Below are 18,847 nucleotides of genomic sequence, written 5' to 3'. Positions count from 1 at the left end.
TAAGCTAAAAATGTTAGAAAAACCCCCCGAAAACTTTGTTTGCATTTTTTGATGTGATATTTTTGTGTGAATTTTACAAGAGAAGTCAGATATACAAACCACATAAATGTCAGTTATGCTTCTTTTGATGTGAAATGAAAGTGAATTGTCTTCTGTCATGTTTTTTTGACACCGTGGCAGCCCCTTTTTCACACATCTGCAAAGACTTGTTGCACAAGAGCGTCAAAGACATTGTGAAACAGTCCTCAAAATTATCATCAAGCTACCTTTAAACTGGTAACTACATATACATATTTAGTTGAGTTAACGATTTAATGCATTAGTTTTTGAGATTTTTTCATAAGTGGCAAAAAGTACCGCATCCAAATAAAAGTTATTTCTTAATGGACATCCCATTAATAACAACAGATATTTATCAAATCTAATTTAGGCAGAAATCTTGAAATTCAAAAGCACAGTTTCCCAAAGTGTGGGGCCCGCCCAATAGGGTGGGCGCAGAGCCATTGCAGGGGTTGACAGGGCTCCCACACAAACGCAAAGCAGGAGATGAAGCATCGCTAAATATGTTTCCAAACCAACTTCCTTCCAAGCCAAAGACTAGAAAATGGTGAAGCATATCTTCCCTTTGGCTTCACCTGCACAAGTGCCAAGGTAGGTCTCCCCTGCAGAATTGGTTTTCCCTGCGTCGGGAGCACACGCTGGGCTCTCCAAATCACAGACAAACTGTATCCCTAATTCTTAATTTTTAGTTCACAAACACTTCTTGTAATGGCGGGGTTAGGTGGTGGCGGTGTGTGAACATTTTTCTTCTAAAACGAAGGGGGGCCTAGCAAAAAAAGTTTGGGAACCACTGAAAAGCGTTTCATAATTTCATAATTATGAGGTTTTTATAATTATTTAAGTGCACCTGCGAATACACTGTTTTCAGTCACTATGTTTGAGTGATTTTCTTATCTGTATTTAACCAGGGCAAAAAATATCCATTGAGATTAGAAAATGTCTTTTGCAAGAATGTTGTGGCCAAGATGAGAGATCTGACGCCCTCTAGTTGATAAAGATGAAAATTACATGCTGTGAGTCTAAATTGCTAAGAGTAAAAACTGCAAAGTACCCAGAAATCTCACAGGCCTCTGAGCATTTGTTAAAAGAACATCAAACCTCCAGGATTCTGCAGCAGGTAGACCAACACACAGCCCAAGAGAAAACTAAAAAGGCATCTTCTGATATCCTTGTCTCATCAAAATATAAATCTAGTTGAAAAGTAATACATTAAAGCTGAAATACAATTATCTTTAGTTTTACTGGTAGAGAAAATGTGCTTCGTAAAGCTTAATTTAGACTTCTGTGTTGAGGCCATCTAGAGCCTAATGCATAGCCTATTCAAGAGACCAGCATCGTCGCCAGTGTTTGTACCTTTGTGCCTGTGTTGTTCTGCAATTTTACCCTCAAAACACTAGCTGGCAGTAGAGTTTCGCTCTAAGGAAACTGTTTAGTTACAGATGCTCACTTAAAATATATATGAAAGTTTGAAAATATAAAAAATGTAAACTGTATGAAAAAAGAAAGTTGAGAAATTAAACTTCTTGTTCATGTGTTTGTTTATTTTTTATCTGTGTATTTGTTCATTTCTATCAGTATTATTTCATTTATTACATTGTATGTATAGTATGACAGTGCCTAAGCTGACAGACAGGAAAAACAAGAATTGGGGAGAAAGCAAGACCAGTAAAAGGACAGAGCACTGTGAGGTAGCATAGCATAAGCAGCATGGAAAGTGATAGGAAGACAGCATCTACAGACTGTTCAAGTTTCTCTCAAGTGTTCTTTATTTTCTGGTGTTGCCTTTCAACAGTTGTTTCACAAAACATAAGAACCTGGCAGTCAAAATCTCACCTGCTTTATATAGAATTCCACTGACACCTGGACCTCATTAACCTCTACCATTATGAAAACAGGGTAGACTAAATAACACAGTCTAGACAAAGAAACAGGAATAAAATCATTTTTCCACTTAACAAACTCATTCACCCAGCTAAACGGTTTGAAAAGTCAATATTTTAATTTAATCGGACTCATGAGGTTATTTTAAATGAAATAAACAATTTTACACAAAAGAAACACCCCTTCATTTGCTTACACCCAATTGACACGATCAATGACATCATATCCTATAAAATCAGGAAGTACTGGGGCAGCCCTTCCCATATACCTGTTTTATAAATAGGACCTGCTCAAAGGAACACACAATGGTAAGTATAACCAAACTACATAAACAAATGAAATATTCAAATCAATTAATGATGAAGTGACAATCAGCTTTAAGAAAATTTGCTCAGATTTGTTTATTTGTTTATTTATAAGGAACCCCATTAGCTTCCACAACAGTGGTTGCTAGTCTTCCTGGGGCCCAAACCATCAAATACCACCAAATAAAATGTTACACAATGAGTTGGATGCAAAATGTCCACATAATTTGGCTCTTACATCCACAATAAGGTTTTACAATTCTGAAAATGTAAACATGTAAATATTAAAAATTATAAAAAAACAAACAAACACTCAAACAAAATACACAATTTCCATTACAAGTGACATTACCCTCTTACAATTTTTACAAATAAATTAAAAACTGCCTAAATAGGCTTTTAGGTGATTTTTAAAATTATGAATAGAAGCCAATTCTCTAATTGCATAAGGCAACTTATTCCACTGAAAAGATGCTCTAAATATAACAGAGTTTTTCAAAAAGTTACTTTTAACTCGAGGAGTTACTAAATTGTGGTTAGTTGAGAATCGTGTAGCATGATTATGTATTTCATCTGGATACCGCAACTGAGCATAAAAAAAGTGTGGTGTGTTTACCAGTATTGCTTTCTTTAAAAATACAAGTAAGCCATAGTATAATTTAGCTTGTACAGAAAGCCAAGAAAGTTTATCGTGCATTTTATCAATACTTGTATAATATGAACACCTTAACACTAATCTGGCCGCCCTATTTTGGACTAACTGAAGTCTGTTCAGATCTGTCTTATTAGCTGCTGACCAAATGATTGAGCAGTACTCTAGATGAGATAATACTAGTGCATTAATGACATCTTTCATAATTGAAGAAGTAATATAAAAAGAGCATTTCCTAGCTATAGCTATGCCCTGTCCCATTTTCTTAATAACAGAGTTGATGTGCTGAGACCATGAAAGGTGGTGGTTTATGGTAACACCAAGTAATTTAATCTGGGTGACCTGTTCTAATACCAATCCAGCTATGGAAAGATTTAGTTGTGGGCTGTTGACTAAGCGTACTCTACTTCCTATTAACATGGATTTGGATTTAGACACGTTTAAAATCATGTTGTTTTTACTTATCCAATCAAACACGTTCAGCAAATCTAGTTGTAATACGCTTGTCAATTCAGAGTAGCTACTGGCTGAATAAAACATGGTGGAATCATCAGCATACATTACAAGATGAGATTTATCCAGGACGTACGGCAAATCATTTGTAAAGACTGAATAGAGAAGTGGACCGAGGCCTGCCTTGGGGTAGACCACAATTCATTTCACAGCCCTCCGAGAAATAACCATTATAATAAACCTTTTGCCTTCTTCCAGACAAATAACTTTCCATCCAGCACAAAGCAGCTGGTGAAAATCCATAACATTTTAGTTTATCTATCAAAAGATCATGATTTATCAAATCAAATGCAGCACTAAAATCCAAAAATACCACCCCGGCCAAATTCCCATTATCTAGATATTTATACCAGTTATCTGTCATGTGAATAAGAGCTGAACTGGTAGAATAACCAGGTTTGTAGGCATGTTGAAACAGATGAAATGAATATAACCGATGCAACCACAAACAAACAGGTTACATGTGCTACATTAAAGCATTATGATAGACTATAAGATAACAGAACACAAAATAACAATATATGCAAGTGACAAATGGTAAATGAATTCAGTCTTAGCCACTTTGTCACAAGCACAAATAGAAAAGGATAATGTGTTGCCAACTGCTGCACCTGTAACAAAAAAGTGGGGGCGGGGTGCATACAACACCTGGAACAAAAAATATGAAAATGCACAGATATATAAATCAAAAGTCAACTTGGTGTGAGTGTGTGCGCATGTGTGTGTGAGAGAGTGTCTGTGTATGTGTCTTTGTCTTAAACAAAACATGTAAACAAGGTGAACTGCAAGAGGAAAGGTAACGCCTACGTCTAGGTGTACTGAAACACGCACAAAAAGTCAGTGCTGACAACAATCCAGCAACCTGCTACGTCACCATCCTGTAGATCAGACCTTGATCCTATCTGTTGTTTTCCTGTTTATGACTTGTATTTTTGGCTTACGCCACAATTTTATATCTTTATTGTAATAGAATATCCTTAGTCTTTTAATTAGTGACATAATACTGAACATAGTTAAGTTCAGGTTAATGTTGGTTCGGCCCTCTGAAACAGCTCAGCGTTCTGATATGCCCCTTTGGGAAAATTAATTGCCCTCCCCTGCTGTAGATAATTGATCCCATAGATGATGATTTCATTTATTAAGGGAAAAAGCTATCCAAACCTACCTGACCCTGTGTGAAAAAAAACAAACAACTTTTAAACATTTGTTTAAAAAAAATGCTATCTAGGTTAATTGTTTTCTTCTCTTGTGCCAAAAAATGTCGGCCAATTGCAATCTTCAATTTTTGAGCAGTTTATATTATAACAGAGAGGAGAGGATTAAATACAAATTACCTGCACAGTAGTTTGGCCAAGGGCGTAGATTTGGCATGGACGGAAGGGACATGTCCCCACCAACATCCAGCGATTATTGAATTGTGTCCGCCAATAATCTGATCTCTTCGAGTAAAGAAAAACAAAACTGATAGAAAGAAAAGAAGCACGATCTGTCGACGTCTCATTCACCCAGCGGTGCAGAAGGAGTTAAATTATGTTCTCTACTGGAGTCCTACCTCATGTGACAAATATGGCCAATGTGACTGGCTGTGCCTTTCAGGGAGCTCTGTTTAGTTTTAGCAGCGGCAAGCCTGTGCTGCCAGGAGGAGAGGAGGACGGCAGCAAAAAGGAAGAACCTGGATATAAGAAAGTGTTTCAAAGAAACCTGTAAGTCACTTAAAGTCAAGTTCACTCATAAAATGTGTCCGTCACAATAAAGTTACAGGCTATGCTAGGCGTTGGCCCACATCAGTCTAAAACTGTATGCAACCATGAATAACGTGTTTTGGAAACTAACTGCACAACAGGCAGCACTATTAGTTATCTCTCCCAGAGCACCATTTCTAATTTTGATTGAAACTGTCAGAGAAAACGGCAGCCTCAAGCAAGCCAGGATATTAGTTTACAGAGGCTGTTAAAATTATATGTCTAACGTTAAAATGTTGGTGACACAATAATTTCATCCTAATGGTACTGACATATTCATAGGGTTAATTTTTGAGACAATATATCGTGAGGTAGTCATGATTTTGCAAATATTCCACCTTGTAGTGCAGTTTGCACAATTCTTTTTAAAAAATACACTCACCCTGCAAACATTACTGATGAGTGACTCATCAGCAATGTTTGTATAGTGTGCCTAAAATGTTGCATAATTTTGCTGAGAGATCTTTTACTTTGTGGTAATCTTAGATGAGTAGTTTTATGGACAAAAATCACCAGGTCATTCAGTGTTCCCTTAGTGCTAATGTGTAAGAGATGTTGGTGTACTATAACTGAAGTAATGTTGTTAAGTCGTTAAAGTCATATTCTTTTATTGTCATGACTGTACTTGAAGCTATTTTTATTATTGTATGACACCTGATTTATATGGAATATGGCTGAAGTAAACTAAAGTCTAAAATACTTAGTCAGTCATTTGTTTAACAGTAATTTAACATTATATAATTCACATGTAAAACTATGAATTGTAATTTTAAATGGTTTAAAAGCATGTAGAATAGCATATGTAGGCAAGTATATTTCTCCTCTTTTTTTTTTTTTTTTTAATCAAGGAGCAAAGACTAAAAGGGAAAAAAAAAGAAACATGGCAGGGTTCGGTGGTTGAATCATCCGTCCCCACCAATGCCAAAACCAAATCTACGCCCTTGAGTTTGGCGTTGACAAACCGGCGTCAAAGTTAACTTTGACACTGGAAAATATCGTCTTCCGTGAATGAGTGAATTACTATCTGTGACAATTCCTTTGAAACTCCACAATTTTAATGTAGGTGTGACTGGAATTTTGTTCTTCTTTTTTTACATTTACTGAAGCCTCTTCATACTTTGTCTTTTAAATTATGTATTCTGTGGTTTATGCTAAACATCTAATACCTCTAAAATAAACTATGATCACTATAAAGGTCAGTTGTTGTTGAGCTCTAAGTGTCCATGAAAAGTTTCTATATTTGCCCTCTGTTCATTTGTTTTTCTGACAGTCTGCCCAGTATTCAAATGCATTCTGAGAGAAGGAAGAAAGGAAAAGGGCCCAGTGGTTATGACCTAAAGAGAATGGGTAACATGAAAAGCTTGTGAATGTGACAACTCGAGAATGAGATGACGTAGGATTTTGAATTGATACCATAGGTGCATCTACTAAAAAATGTGTTAAAAGTATATGTATATATTTTTTTCTACAAGTAACTGATTAGTAATGACAGTAACATGTTTGAGGTAGGTGCCTGGTACTAAGAAGCTATTTAAACAATGACATTGTTCATTCCATACAAAGAACTACAAACTGACTAGTCCAAGTTTTGTTCAGTTGCCAAAGAAATACGTGTCACTGCCAACTGCTGCACCTATAAGAAAAAAAACAAAGGGGAATAAACCCACAGCACCTCGAACACAAAAACATGAAAAGCACAGTTATACATATCAATAGTCTTCTGGGGCATGAGAAACATTAAAACATAAAGACAATAAAATCTTTCCTCAGCTTTTGTACAATGAGCAAAGCAAAGCCTCCTAAACTTTACTTTAAAAATGAAGCAGCTCAACTCACACAGACCTTCCAAAGCTAATATACACCTCTGCATGCAAGCCATTATTATTTGAATTGGATGCTCTTTGAATCCTGTGATAGACTGCAGACCTGTCCAGGGTGTAATCTGCTTCTTGCAAGACAACAGGCAGCAGTTCTTATCTTGCAAGAGGCAAGATGCACCTCGCCTCTGGTGGACCTGAACTTTATAAAGATAAGATAAGTCTTCACTGTCATTGCACAGTACACTAGTACAACGGAATTGGAAACTCCCTTGTCGGCTCCATGCACAACACAACACAAAACACAACACTAACTTAACTTAAAGTGGACTTATAGGTTGCAAGGAAGGTATGAACAAAGGAATGGCTTAATAAATGTATGTTTATTGCACATTGTTATTATTGTTACTGTTATTGCCACCTAAAAAAGACCAGGGAGGTAGCTAATCAGGTCAGGTGTTAGCATTGATTAGGGCTATTGCCCTGTTGCAAAAGCTGTCCTTGAGTCTGTTTGTCTGCCACCTCAGCAGCCTGAATTTCCTGCTAGACGGCAGAAGCTTAAACACCTGGTGTCCTGGGTGTGTATAATCCCGTAGGATTTTGCATGCCTTCTTGAAAGAGGGAGTGCTGTACAGGTCCTTCAGGCAGGGAAGAGGATGTCTAATGACTTTTTTGGTCATAATGATGATCCTCTGAAGTGCCTTTTTGTGTGCCATGGTGCAGCTGGAAAACCATACACCGATGCAATATGTGAGCACACTTTTAATTGAGCAATGGTAGAAGACGATCAGCAGCTCCTTCTTCAGGTCCATTTTTCTGAGTATTCTCAGAAAATGGAGACGCTGTTGTGCCTCCTTTAAAACCGCCGAGGTGTTTTAGCTCCATTCGAGGTGTGTGTCTATGTGCACACCCAGGAACTTGAAACTGGACACCCTTTCAACACATTCCCCGTTGATGCTGACAGGCTGCAGCTCAGAATTTCTCCTTTTGAAGTTGACTACCAGCTCTTTTGTCTTGGTGATATTGAGGTCCAGGTTTTTGTCTGCACACCAATCCGACAGCCTCTGAACCTCAGCTCTGTATGCCGTCTTGTCTCCCCCAGAGATGAGCCCCACAACGGTGGTATCATTTGCGAACTTAATGACTGCGTTGTCAGGGTGGGTACCAACTAGGGATGTGTGTACAGAGTGTACAGTAGGGGACTCAGTACACAGCCTTGTGGAGAGCCGGTGTTAAGGCTGAGGGTTGGGAAAAGATCAGGCCCCACTCTAACTCTCTGTACACGGTCTGAGAGGAAGTCTCTGATCCAGTGGCAGGTGGTAGAAGGAGCTCCGATATCCAGCAGTTTTACTATTAGTCTGTCCGGGAGTATCGTATTAAAAGCAGAGCTAAAGTCAACAAAGAGCAACCTTGCATAACGCCCCTGTTGTTCCAGGTGAGAGATGGTGGTGTGGAGTGTTGTAATGATGGCGTCTTCAGTTGATCTGTTAGCTCTGTATGTGAAATGGACCTGGTCGAGTGTGGGTGGCAGGCAGGACATGATGATAACAGGTGTTAGAGCAACTGGTCAGTGGTTGTTGAGGCTGCTAATGGTCCGCTTAGGCAGTGGGACAATTGTGGCTGACTTTAGGCATGGCGGGATGCAGGACTGGGACAGTGAAGCGTTGAAGGTCTTAGTGAAGACCCCAGCCAGCTGGTCTGCACATTTTTTTAGGATCCTTCCGGTCAACCCATCTGGACCGGTGGCCTTCCTGGGGTTCACTGCCCTCAGTGTGCACCTCACCTCATATTCCTGCACCATGAAGCTCGGGCTGCTGCTGTCGTCCGATGTTTTAGCCGCGGCTGCCTTTGGTCCCTTCACCTCAAAACGTGCAAAGAAGTGGTTCAGTTCCTCCAGAAACGCCGCGTTGCCCTCAGTCAACGTGGTATTGCCAGGCTTGTAGTTGGTTAAGTGCCGAACTCCATGCCATACCGGTCGTGAGTTATTGTTGTTAAAGTGGTCTTCAATCTTCCTCTTGTGTGCTGCCTTCTAAATATTAGAAGGTGGATAGATAATATTGTAGCATCTCACCTGTAGCATCTTTTATTATGTGCATGCTGCATCTTGTTTTCAATTTAGGTTGTTTTGTCTACAGTTTTATAGACGTGCATCTTCATTTAATTTTTTTCTTTTGGACCAAAAGCTAATAGCAATTTTTAATTTTCAGTTCAATTCAATTTATATAGCACCAAATCACAACAACAGTCACCTCAAGGCACTTTATATTGTAAGGTAGACCGTACAATAATACATAAAGAGAAAAAAAAACAACATTCATATGACCTCCTATCAGTAAGCACTTTGGCGACAGATCTGCTGCCTCAAATCCGAGTCTTTCTCCTATGTGCTCAGCTGTCTTAGAGCAGTTTGATCCTGTCTCCCTTAATGACTTGACTGCGGTAGTTGCTTAAAAGCACTTTTAATACTGTTGGGCCTTTTATCCTGAGACGAATTAATACGTCACTTGCTACAATCTGCGTCCCATCATGCTTTAAACAAGCTATAGTTCAGCCTCTTCTTAAAAAAAAATAACCCCGACCCAACTGTTCTGTCCAATTACAGGCCAATCTCATGCTGGCCTAAAAGGATCTGCCCTACAGTGGTTTCGGTCCTACTTGTCAGAAAGGTCTTTTCATGTCAATATGGGCCCCCATAACTCCAAAATAGCCCCTCTTAAATACGGTGTACCTCAAGGCTCTATTTTGGGTCCTGCCCTGTTCGCACTCTATTTGTTGCCATTGGGTTCCATCTTCTCGCGGTTCAGCATTTCATTTCACTGTTTTGCTGATGATCTTCAGATTTATCTACCTTTAAAAGCAGGGTCAGACCATCCCCAGCTACAGCTACATTGGTGGTTCTTTTAAATTGAATAAGCAGGTGAGTGCAGTAGTTCAGTCCTGCTTCTTTCAGTTTAGACAGCTAGCCAAGGTAAAGCCATACCTCCCGGCTAATGTCTTTGAACGTGTCATTCACCTTTTCCTTGCTTGCAGATTGGACTACTGCAATTCACTGTATTTTGGTCTCGACCAGGCCTCCATTCATCGTCTTCAGATGGTCCAAAATGCAGCTGCTCGACTGCTAACTGGTACCAACCGGAGAGAGCATATAACCCCAGTTTTAGCTTCTCTACACTGGCTTCCTGTCTCCTACAGGATCCAATTTAAACTTTTACTTTTTGTTTTTAAGTCGCTTAATGCTCGAGCGCCTTCTTACCTGTCTGAGCTCCTCTCTGCTTATGCTTCAGGAAAAACCATGAGGTATAGCTCAAAATTAATGCTGTCCATCCCACGGACTTATCTCAAATCTCGTGGTGATAGAGCCTTCTCTGTGGCAGGTCCCAGACTCTGGAATAGTCTCCCCCTAAATATTAGATCTTCACAAACACTTGAGCAATTTAAATCACTACTAAAGACACATTTTTATGCCCTGGCTTTTAACACACTATGACCCAAGCATTTTGGTCTTATTTTAAATAGTTTTAGTTATTGTTTTAATTCTTTTATTGTCCTATTATTGTTTTATATTGTTATTATTGTATTACATTGTTGCTTTTTAATGCCATTTTTATATTGTTAAGCACTTTGTGCAGCATCGGTTGTTTGAAATGTGCTATATAAATAAATTTGACCTTGACCTTGACAGTGGGAAGGAAAAACTCCCTTTTAACAGGAAGAAACCTCCGGCAGAATCAGGTTCAGGGAGGGGCGGCTATCTGCTGAGACCAGTTGGGGTGAGAGAACAAATACAAGAGGTTTTGAATTATTGCATAAAATAGCATCTGTGTGGGGAAAGAAAATTTGTATGATCCTAAGCAGTTTTTCTTCAGCAAGATAATCTCCACTAATTGATGCCATTTGAAAAATCTTTGATGCTTAAATGCATTTTCTGATATTAACATCACCACCACTCTTGTGTATAGACGCTCGTGACGTTGACTTTTCCTGACAACTTCTGGGGTAGACCACTTTTAAAAAAGGATGAAGTTTCAGCTTTCAGCATTCAGATGTCTGAACATTATATTAACCGCAGACCTTTAAATCCTATTTGAAACCCTAAAAAAGCAAGCCAGTAGAATGATCAAGTCAGAGTGGTGCTAGACCATAAATCTTAAAATTCAGTTTAGCATTGTAGTGTACTACACAAGCGTGTGTTTGAACAACTACATTTTTTTTACAATTGATTTCAAGAGATTGGGTGAGATGAGGTGTCATTGAAAACCTGCTGCCAGTGAGAGGTTTCTACTTACTACTTTGAATCTATCAATGTAATGTAATTTATCATGTGTAAGGAATCTGAAACACCATCTCCTTCTAAACTGTCACGGGGCAGATGTATTGGGTAACATGTAAACTGAAAAAACAAGTCCAACTACACAAGTATGTGCTTGAGTAAATCTATTTTCTAACATCGACAGCAAGAGATGAGGTGCAATGTGGTTGAAAAGCTGTACAGCCAGTTGCTGAAAATATAAATAATATATTATTTTTGTTCTTTTGTCATTAAAAATGGCCAAAACAGTCTTGTACAGCGTGAACAATGAGTTGAGTTTGGGCAAAGATAAACAAAGGCCCTTGTAAGGAACACACTCTTAGAACTGTAATATCAGTTTAACATGTTTACACAACTGAGCGTGGCCTTTTATGCACTTTAAAAACTTTTGTGGTAAATTTAACCTCCGGCACAATTATGGTTAACTTTTTCATGTTCAGCCATAAAACCTGTGGAATAACAAATACAATATTTCCATATTTATCTTTATTGTGAATTTTTTACTGAGGAAAGTCAATCCTTGGTTTGGACATGTGGACCTAAGCCAAAGACCTTTATGGTTGGAGTTAGATTTCATCTGTCAAGTTTCACTGTATTCTACTTTTTATTCATCTTTAGGCATGAAAAGACTAATGAAAATACTTAAGAAAAAAATCCTGATGGAGGTTGCCATAATTCATGCATGACAGGGTTAAATAACAATAATTACAATGAAACACGTCAAACATCTATAGTAACCTTAAACGACCAGTGGGTGGCAGGGTATGGAGTGACACGTGTAGTGGTTTATGTGCAAGTATACCATCAACACTGACACATATACAAGAAAACAGCCTTTGAATAGCTGTCCACTGTAGTGACCAGTATGTGTGAAAGGGTTAAGAAAATAGAAATAATATATTATTTTTGTTCTTTTGAAGCATGAAAAATGCACTAGCTATAATTATTTTCTTTAACTATACAGGAGCTTAGTCAATGTTGTAAAGACAAGCCCGCCTTTTTTTAAAGGGAGCATATTTTATGGTAAATAAATAAAGAGGAGACTGAGGATATTTGGGTTAACGTGGACATTATGTTCAGAAATAATGTGTTGAAGAAGGACATGAACGTCTAATCTGACTTTTTAAGACTGATATTAAATGTATGTCGAAAAGAGATGACGAGCACATGTGTTTTCTGCCTTGTTTAAGAATTTCTGAAGTCTTTCTGTTGTTGCTGCTGATGGTGATGATGAAAACACAGAGATACACAATACAGACAAAAATATTGGGTTGCAGATCATTTTCAAGGCACTCAACAATAGTATGGGGTTGTGTTTCTGTGGCTGGAATGGGTCTCTTAAACCTTTTGGATATTTTGCACAATTCCATGACTCTGACTTTGTGGAAACAGTTTGGGAGAATGCCCTTTTTTGTTCGAGCACGACTTTTCCCAGTGCACAAAGCAAGGCCCGTTAAGCTATGATAGCTTGACTTGCAGACACAGAGCCCTGAAGGGTTAAAAATTTCAACCCATTTCCAAATTAATGCCTGTGGATCTAGAATAGGCAGTGATCAAAGTTCCTGTAGGTCAGTGGTTCCCAAACCTTTTTTTGCTAAGCCCCCCCCCCCCCTTGTTTTTTTTACAGGAACCCCACCCCCGGCACGAAAACATCCTCCAAACACACACAAACATATTTTGTTTTCAGTCTCCATTGCAGTGTATTCACACCTCAAACCTTTTGTAAACAGTTAAACAAATAAAAGTAAACTGCAATAAATTACAGGCTGCAATAAAATAAACCACTAAACAATTCATCTTTATGGTGTAATTATTTTTACATATAGCTGGTTTTTTTGTTTGTTTGTTTTTTACTGAGTAATAATATTCAACATTGCTATCAATACATTATTCAAAAAATGTCTCCATGCAAAATAGATTCAAAAACATAAACAACTGTGGGATACTGTTTTTCTGTGATTTGAACCGGGGGAATAAATTGCGACAGGATCAGCCTGATATTATTTGTATCTCACTGTAACTTTACTGTATAAAGAGCTAACATTGCCAAAATTTCATTATAAGAAGTGTTTGTGAACTAAAAATCAAGAATGTGGGATCCTGTTTGTCCGTGATTTGGACAGCCCGGTGTGTGCTACCAACACAGGGGAAACAAATTCTGTCGGGAATGCCCTCCTTGGCACCGCCGTTGTGTAGGTGAAGCCAAAGGCAAGATATGCTTCATCACCCGCAATGGCTCTGTGCCCCCCACTTTGGGAACCACTGCTGTAGGTGTACAGCACGGTGGCACGTTGGTTAGCACTGTTTCCGCACAGTAAGAAGGCCCTGAGTTCAATTCCACCACAGGGTCTTTCTGTGTGGAGTTTGCATGCGCTCCCCGTGTTTGCATGGGTTCTTCCCAGGTACTCCGGCTTCCTCCCACAGTCCAAAGACATGCAGTTTGTGGGAATAGGTTAATTGATTAATCTAAATTGCCCTAAAGTGAATCTGTGAGTGAATGTGAGTGCGAATGGCTGTCTGTGTCTCTTTGCGTTAGCCCTGCGACAGAATGGCGACCTGTCCAGGGTGTACCCCGCCTCTTGCCCTATGACAGCTGGGATAGGCTCCAGTGCCCCCAATGACCCTGGAAAGGATAAGCGGAAGCTTATGGATAGATGCTGTAGGTGACCCAATACTTTTGGTCATATAGTCTATTTCAATATTAGTGAAATACCAACTCTGCCATTGCCGGCCCCAAGCCCGGATGAGAAAGGAGGAGGGTTGGGCGTGGGGCTAGCAACCCCACCCTGTAAAAACTCCAACTGCTACAGAAACAGCAAGTGAATCTCATTATCGACTGAATCAGGGCGAAGATGATCGGCAACCCTTAATGAAGGCAGTGGAGAAAAGCCCTCGGGTCGTCCACTGCCCGATGCGTCGACCAATTTTCGACCCAAAAGAAACCCCGTTGCTGCGCCCGGACGGATGACGGCTGCCCAGATTTCTTCAAGATCAATACTGGCGTCTGACAAGGATGCGTGCTATCCCCTTTCCTCTTCCTGTTGGTAATTGACTTCATCATGCGACGATCAGTTGACCAAGCTGGCATCGGTGTGCCCTGGCACGAAACGCGTAATCTCACTGACTTGGACTTCGCAGATGACATCGCCCTGCTGGGCTCGACTCAGGAAGACCTCCAAAAGTTGACCGCGGCCCTGCAGAGGGAGGCAACGAAAGTTGGATTAAGAATCAGCGCCAAAAAAACCAAGGTACTCCGAGTTGGCTATGCACGTGCCCGCATTCCTGTCATGATCAACCAACAACGTGCTGAAGAGGTGGAGAATTTTACATATCTTGGCAGCATCATCTCGAATGACGGGGTCTCTGATCGGGATGTCAGCGCCAGAGTAGGGAAGGCAGTTGGTGTCCTGCGACGTCTCCAACCTATTTGGAACTCGACCTCCCTGAATGTAAGGGTCAAGATCAGACTACTGAACTCTATTGTCTTCCCTACTGCACTTTACGCTAGTGAAACCTGGCGCTCAACAAGTGCAATTATTCAACACCTGAACGTGCTTCAACAACGTGGCCTGCAGCGAATCCTGAGAATTTCCTACCGGGACCGAATAACAAATGAGGTCCTACGAAGAGCAGGCACCCGCCCATTAGCCGATGTTGTTGCAGAAAGGCGCTTCCGCTTTGCGGGCCATATTTTACGCCTACCCCCTCATCGCCCAGCTAAGATTGCCATGACATGGCGTCCACGCACTGGCAAGCGAAAGCAAGGCCGACCAAAGACCACATGGCGTCGAACATTCATGGACGATCTGAGAACTGTCGACATTGCCTGGGACGAAGCTTAAGCAGTCACTGCTGACCGACATCGATGGAGATCACTAGCTGCCCGATGCGCCGCCTGGCGTAGGAGGAACTAAGTTTTAAGTTCTAAGTAAGTAAGTGAAATACCATCTGTAAAAAATTTACTATTTTGTGTAATTTCTGCTTTAAAAGTGTGAAATGAATCTGGGAAAATCTCCGAGTGTTTACGGTTGTTTGTGTTGTTTAGCAAAAGGAATAAAACTGAGGAGCGAAAAGTGGAAAGCTGTGCTGTCTCTCGTTTATCTGTCACTGTCACTTACTTTAATTCATTTGGATTAAATCCTTAAACCTTGTCTCTGTGCAGTCTGACATTGTGCAGACGTCACCATCAGATCAACTGTGAGATGCCCTTTTCTGCAGTACAGCACCTCAAAAACAAACAAAAAACAGCTAAACTACTGTTTTGCTTGAGGCATTCCTTATCAGCTGGAGGCAAATGCTGAAGCCTGTCTCATTTGTTTTCTTTTTCCTGTCGTATAAAGATGTGTCTGCCATCTAGTCCTTTAAGTGTTGATATAGTTCACAGGAAGTCACACATGTGAGACAGAGACACGTGTGCAGAAGGAGCCATGAACTATCTCTCATGTGATTCTCTATTTTTTGTCTGTAGTGTGAAGGCTGAGACAGAGGAAGTGTTGCTGTCAAAGTGTTAATTTACTCCTAAGACAAAGCTCCACGAGAATGTGTTTTACATTTTACAAAAGGTCAGGTAGTTCTCCACAAAACCTGTTTGTAATGTTAAAAATATAAATGTTAGGCAAACAAAACAACACTGCAGTGCTTTGTCTGCCTACATGGCTATATTAACCTGCTGAGGCCTCAGGGGGAAACATTTACTGCTTCGCTCCTGTTAACTCTTAAAATACAATCAGCCTTGTCATTAACCCAAGCAGCCATTATGGTTAAAAAGAGCCTGTTTTCCTTGTTTTTGATCACATTATTTTGCAATAGCGGATTTTCATATTAATTATGGGCAACATTAAAAAAAAAAATGTTCAGTGGGTGTTCAATTAATCCCTTTAAACCAAAGGTTAAGGTTTTAGACCGCTATAAACTCTCTTTGAGTCTTTTTTTTAACTCTCAGCTGTATGTGATGTCATAGAGAGCAACGATCACTACTATAGTTATCTCAGACGCACAGCTTTTAATGGGGGCACAGAAGACCCACCCAGCAGCTTCTTGCAAGAGGCCCTGGAATTTAAAAAATTTGAAGTGATAACTGAGTTTTGTTCTTCTACGTCCTCACTGTGCATTTTTTTAAGGTGATTTTTTTTTTTTTTTTTTTTTTATATTTCTGTCCGTGTAATCTAGGTTTCTGTTTTTGGGGTGTAAGTGTGTATGTATTTTTGTATTTTGTATTTTGTTTTTTTTTCTTTTTTCTTTTTTTAAATCTCCTACTTTTGATTAATGTCAGACTGGTTTAATCAAACTTGGTGTTAGTGTCTAGAGTTGTAGTTTAAATCTTGTTATCAAAATTTCATCTCTGTGTTCTGTGATTCCCTCTCCAGGTGTTCCTGTTTTATTTTGGTAGTCATTTGTTTTGTGTGATCTATTTATGTTACTTGCTTTGTCATCACTTTCATTAATTTTAGCAGAGTACCTCATTTGCTTCTCAGTCTCCTTCCAGTGTTTGTCAGAGTGTCTAATCTCATTTTAATGTGGTGGTCACATTTGGACATTCTCGGATTCTAGTTTGCTTTCATCACTTGACCTTTGCACATCGTAGGCTTTAGTTTTCTGTCTAAATAAAAAAAAAAAAGTTTCTTTTCTTGTTTACTTATTCAGTCTCTGAGTTTTGGATTCGAACCATGCCTCGTCATAACATGAGCAATACTAGGGCTGAACTTTGGAGGTTAAATGATCAGTACTGAAGATTAAGGTCTGTTAGAAAATATCCAGTAAAACAGTTTTTTATAGATGCAGCTGTGCAAATGAAAAATAAAAAAACTTAAGACTGAATTTAACACGAAACTACCAACGTGTGTGTGTGCAGATAATCGGGTTCTTAAGTACCGTTAATATGAGTGTGTTGTGAGTAAATTAATCAACTTTAGGCCCTCCCCTCACCCTAATCCATATAAATAAAGCTGTTTAAATTCATAGTTCTGGCTGGTTTCATTTTCATGACAATGGTGGCGAGAACTCAAAGGCACTATTCATTATAGCCATATGAAAACAAAACATAAAACAGTATTCACTCTAACACACCAAGGGATAGTCGAATGCCATTGAGAGCATCCTTACTGGATGCATCACCACCTGGTACGGCAACAGCACCGCTTACAACCACAAAGCTCTCCAGAGAGGAGTGCGGTGCTCTGAACGGATAATTGGAGGTGAGCTTCCCTCCCTCCAAGACATCTACAGGAAGCGGTGCCTGAGGAAAGCGGGGAGGATCATCAAGGACTCCAGTCACCCCAGCCATAAACTGTTCAGACTACTTCCATCAGGAAGACACCTCACCCTTACTACTGGAACTTCAACATTATGCACTCCACACTGTATATAAATGCCACTTGTTTTGCACATGTTCAACTACCAACCTCTGTATATTTTATATATTTTATTTTATTGTTTACTCTATTTAATTTGTAAAATATATATATACACGTGCGCACGTAGAAAAATATATTTAGTATACACACCCAGTAATGCATACTCTTATATTGTACATATATTTATTACTCTCAGATTTAGCCATTCTTATATTTTGCTTGTTTTATGTTATTGTATTTTTTTGCACACCTCTGTTGCTTGTGAAGCTCGCACACAAGAATTTCACTCGCATGTACTGTACCAGTGTACCTGCACATGTGATGTGACAATAAAAGTGATTTGATTTGATTTGAATGGAGTTTGGTTAAGGAGAAACTGAAGTCATCTGGTAACATATTTAAACAGACTTCATTTCTAGAACAATTACAGGGCAGTCTGAGAAATATTGTAGTAGTATATCACAGGCTCCTATAGTTCCCAAATGCCATTGTAAATTACATCTACATTTAAAAGCATTTAAAGTACAGCCCTTCAGTGAACATTGCTGAACACTCTGTCCCACTATTATTGGTAATTGTTTACAGAGTGATAATATATTAGCTGGCTAAATTTATGGCCTGGTCTGATCTGCAGCTTAAAAACAAAATGAACAGAAACTCATAAATGTCAGTGCCAAAAACCACTGGAATGAAACGTATGACATTAAAATATGGGCTAATTACAGCCCAATTAAGTTTCTAAGACTTCAGCTGACTGAACTACAGATAAAATTGCTGAAGCTTCTTTTTTTTTCTTCCTTCTCTTTATGGGGAAATACACACAAGTTTATTTCAGTTCAGAGATAAATTACTTTGACTTGTATTAATTCTTGAAAACTAGCCACAGGTTACCTAAAAATAACCTAAATTAACCTAATAAGCTCATAACTTATGTTTAATTAACATAAATCAAACCTGAAGAACCTAAACTTGAACCTATTGTTGGATTTTATCTCCTTGCTTTTTCTCAACAAAGCCGAGAAGGCCTAACCAGATAAATCTGTAAAATCTTTGCATCCATTTTGTGAAATTTTAAAGACTCAACACTGCAACATGCCTGTAACACAAACACACCCAAAAAACCGCACCGTTAGAAAGAAAAAATGTTTTTTGGGTGGTAAAAAAAAATCTCCTCTCTCGCCAAGCCCGTCCCCTCCCGGTGGGTGGGGTCTCTGT

The sequence above is a fragment of the Perissodus microlepis genome, chromosome 5 (assembly GCF_051167445.1).
Source record: "Perissodus microlepis isolate ML-2025 ecotype Zambia chromosome 5, ASM5116744v1, whole genome shotgun sequence".
Lineage (NCBI taxonomy): Eukaryota > Metazoa > Chordata > Actinopteri > Cichliformes > Cichlidae > Perissodus > Perissodus microlepis.
The sequence above is the reverse complement of the archived record's forward strand: the minus strand, read 5'-3'. Positions refer to the sequence as shown.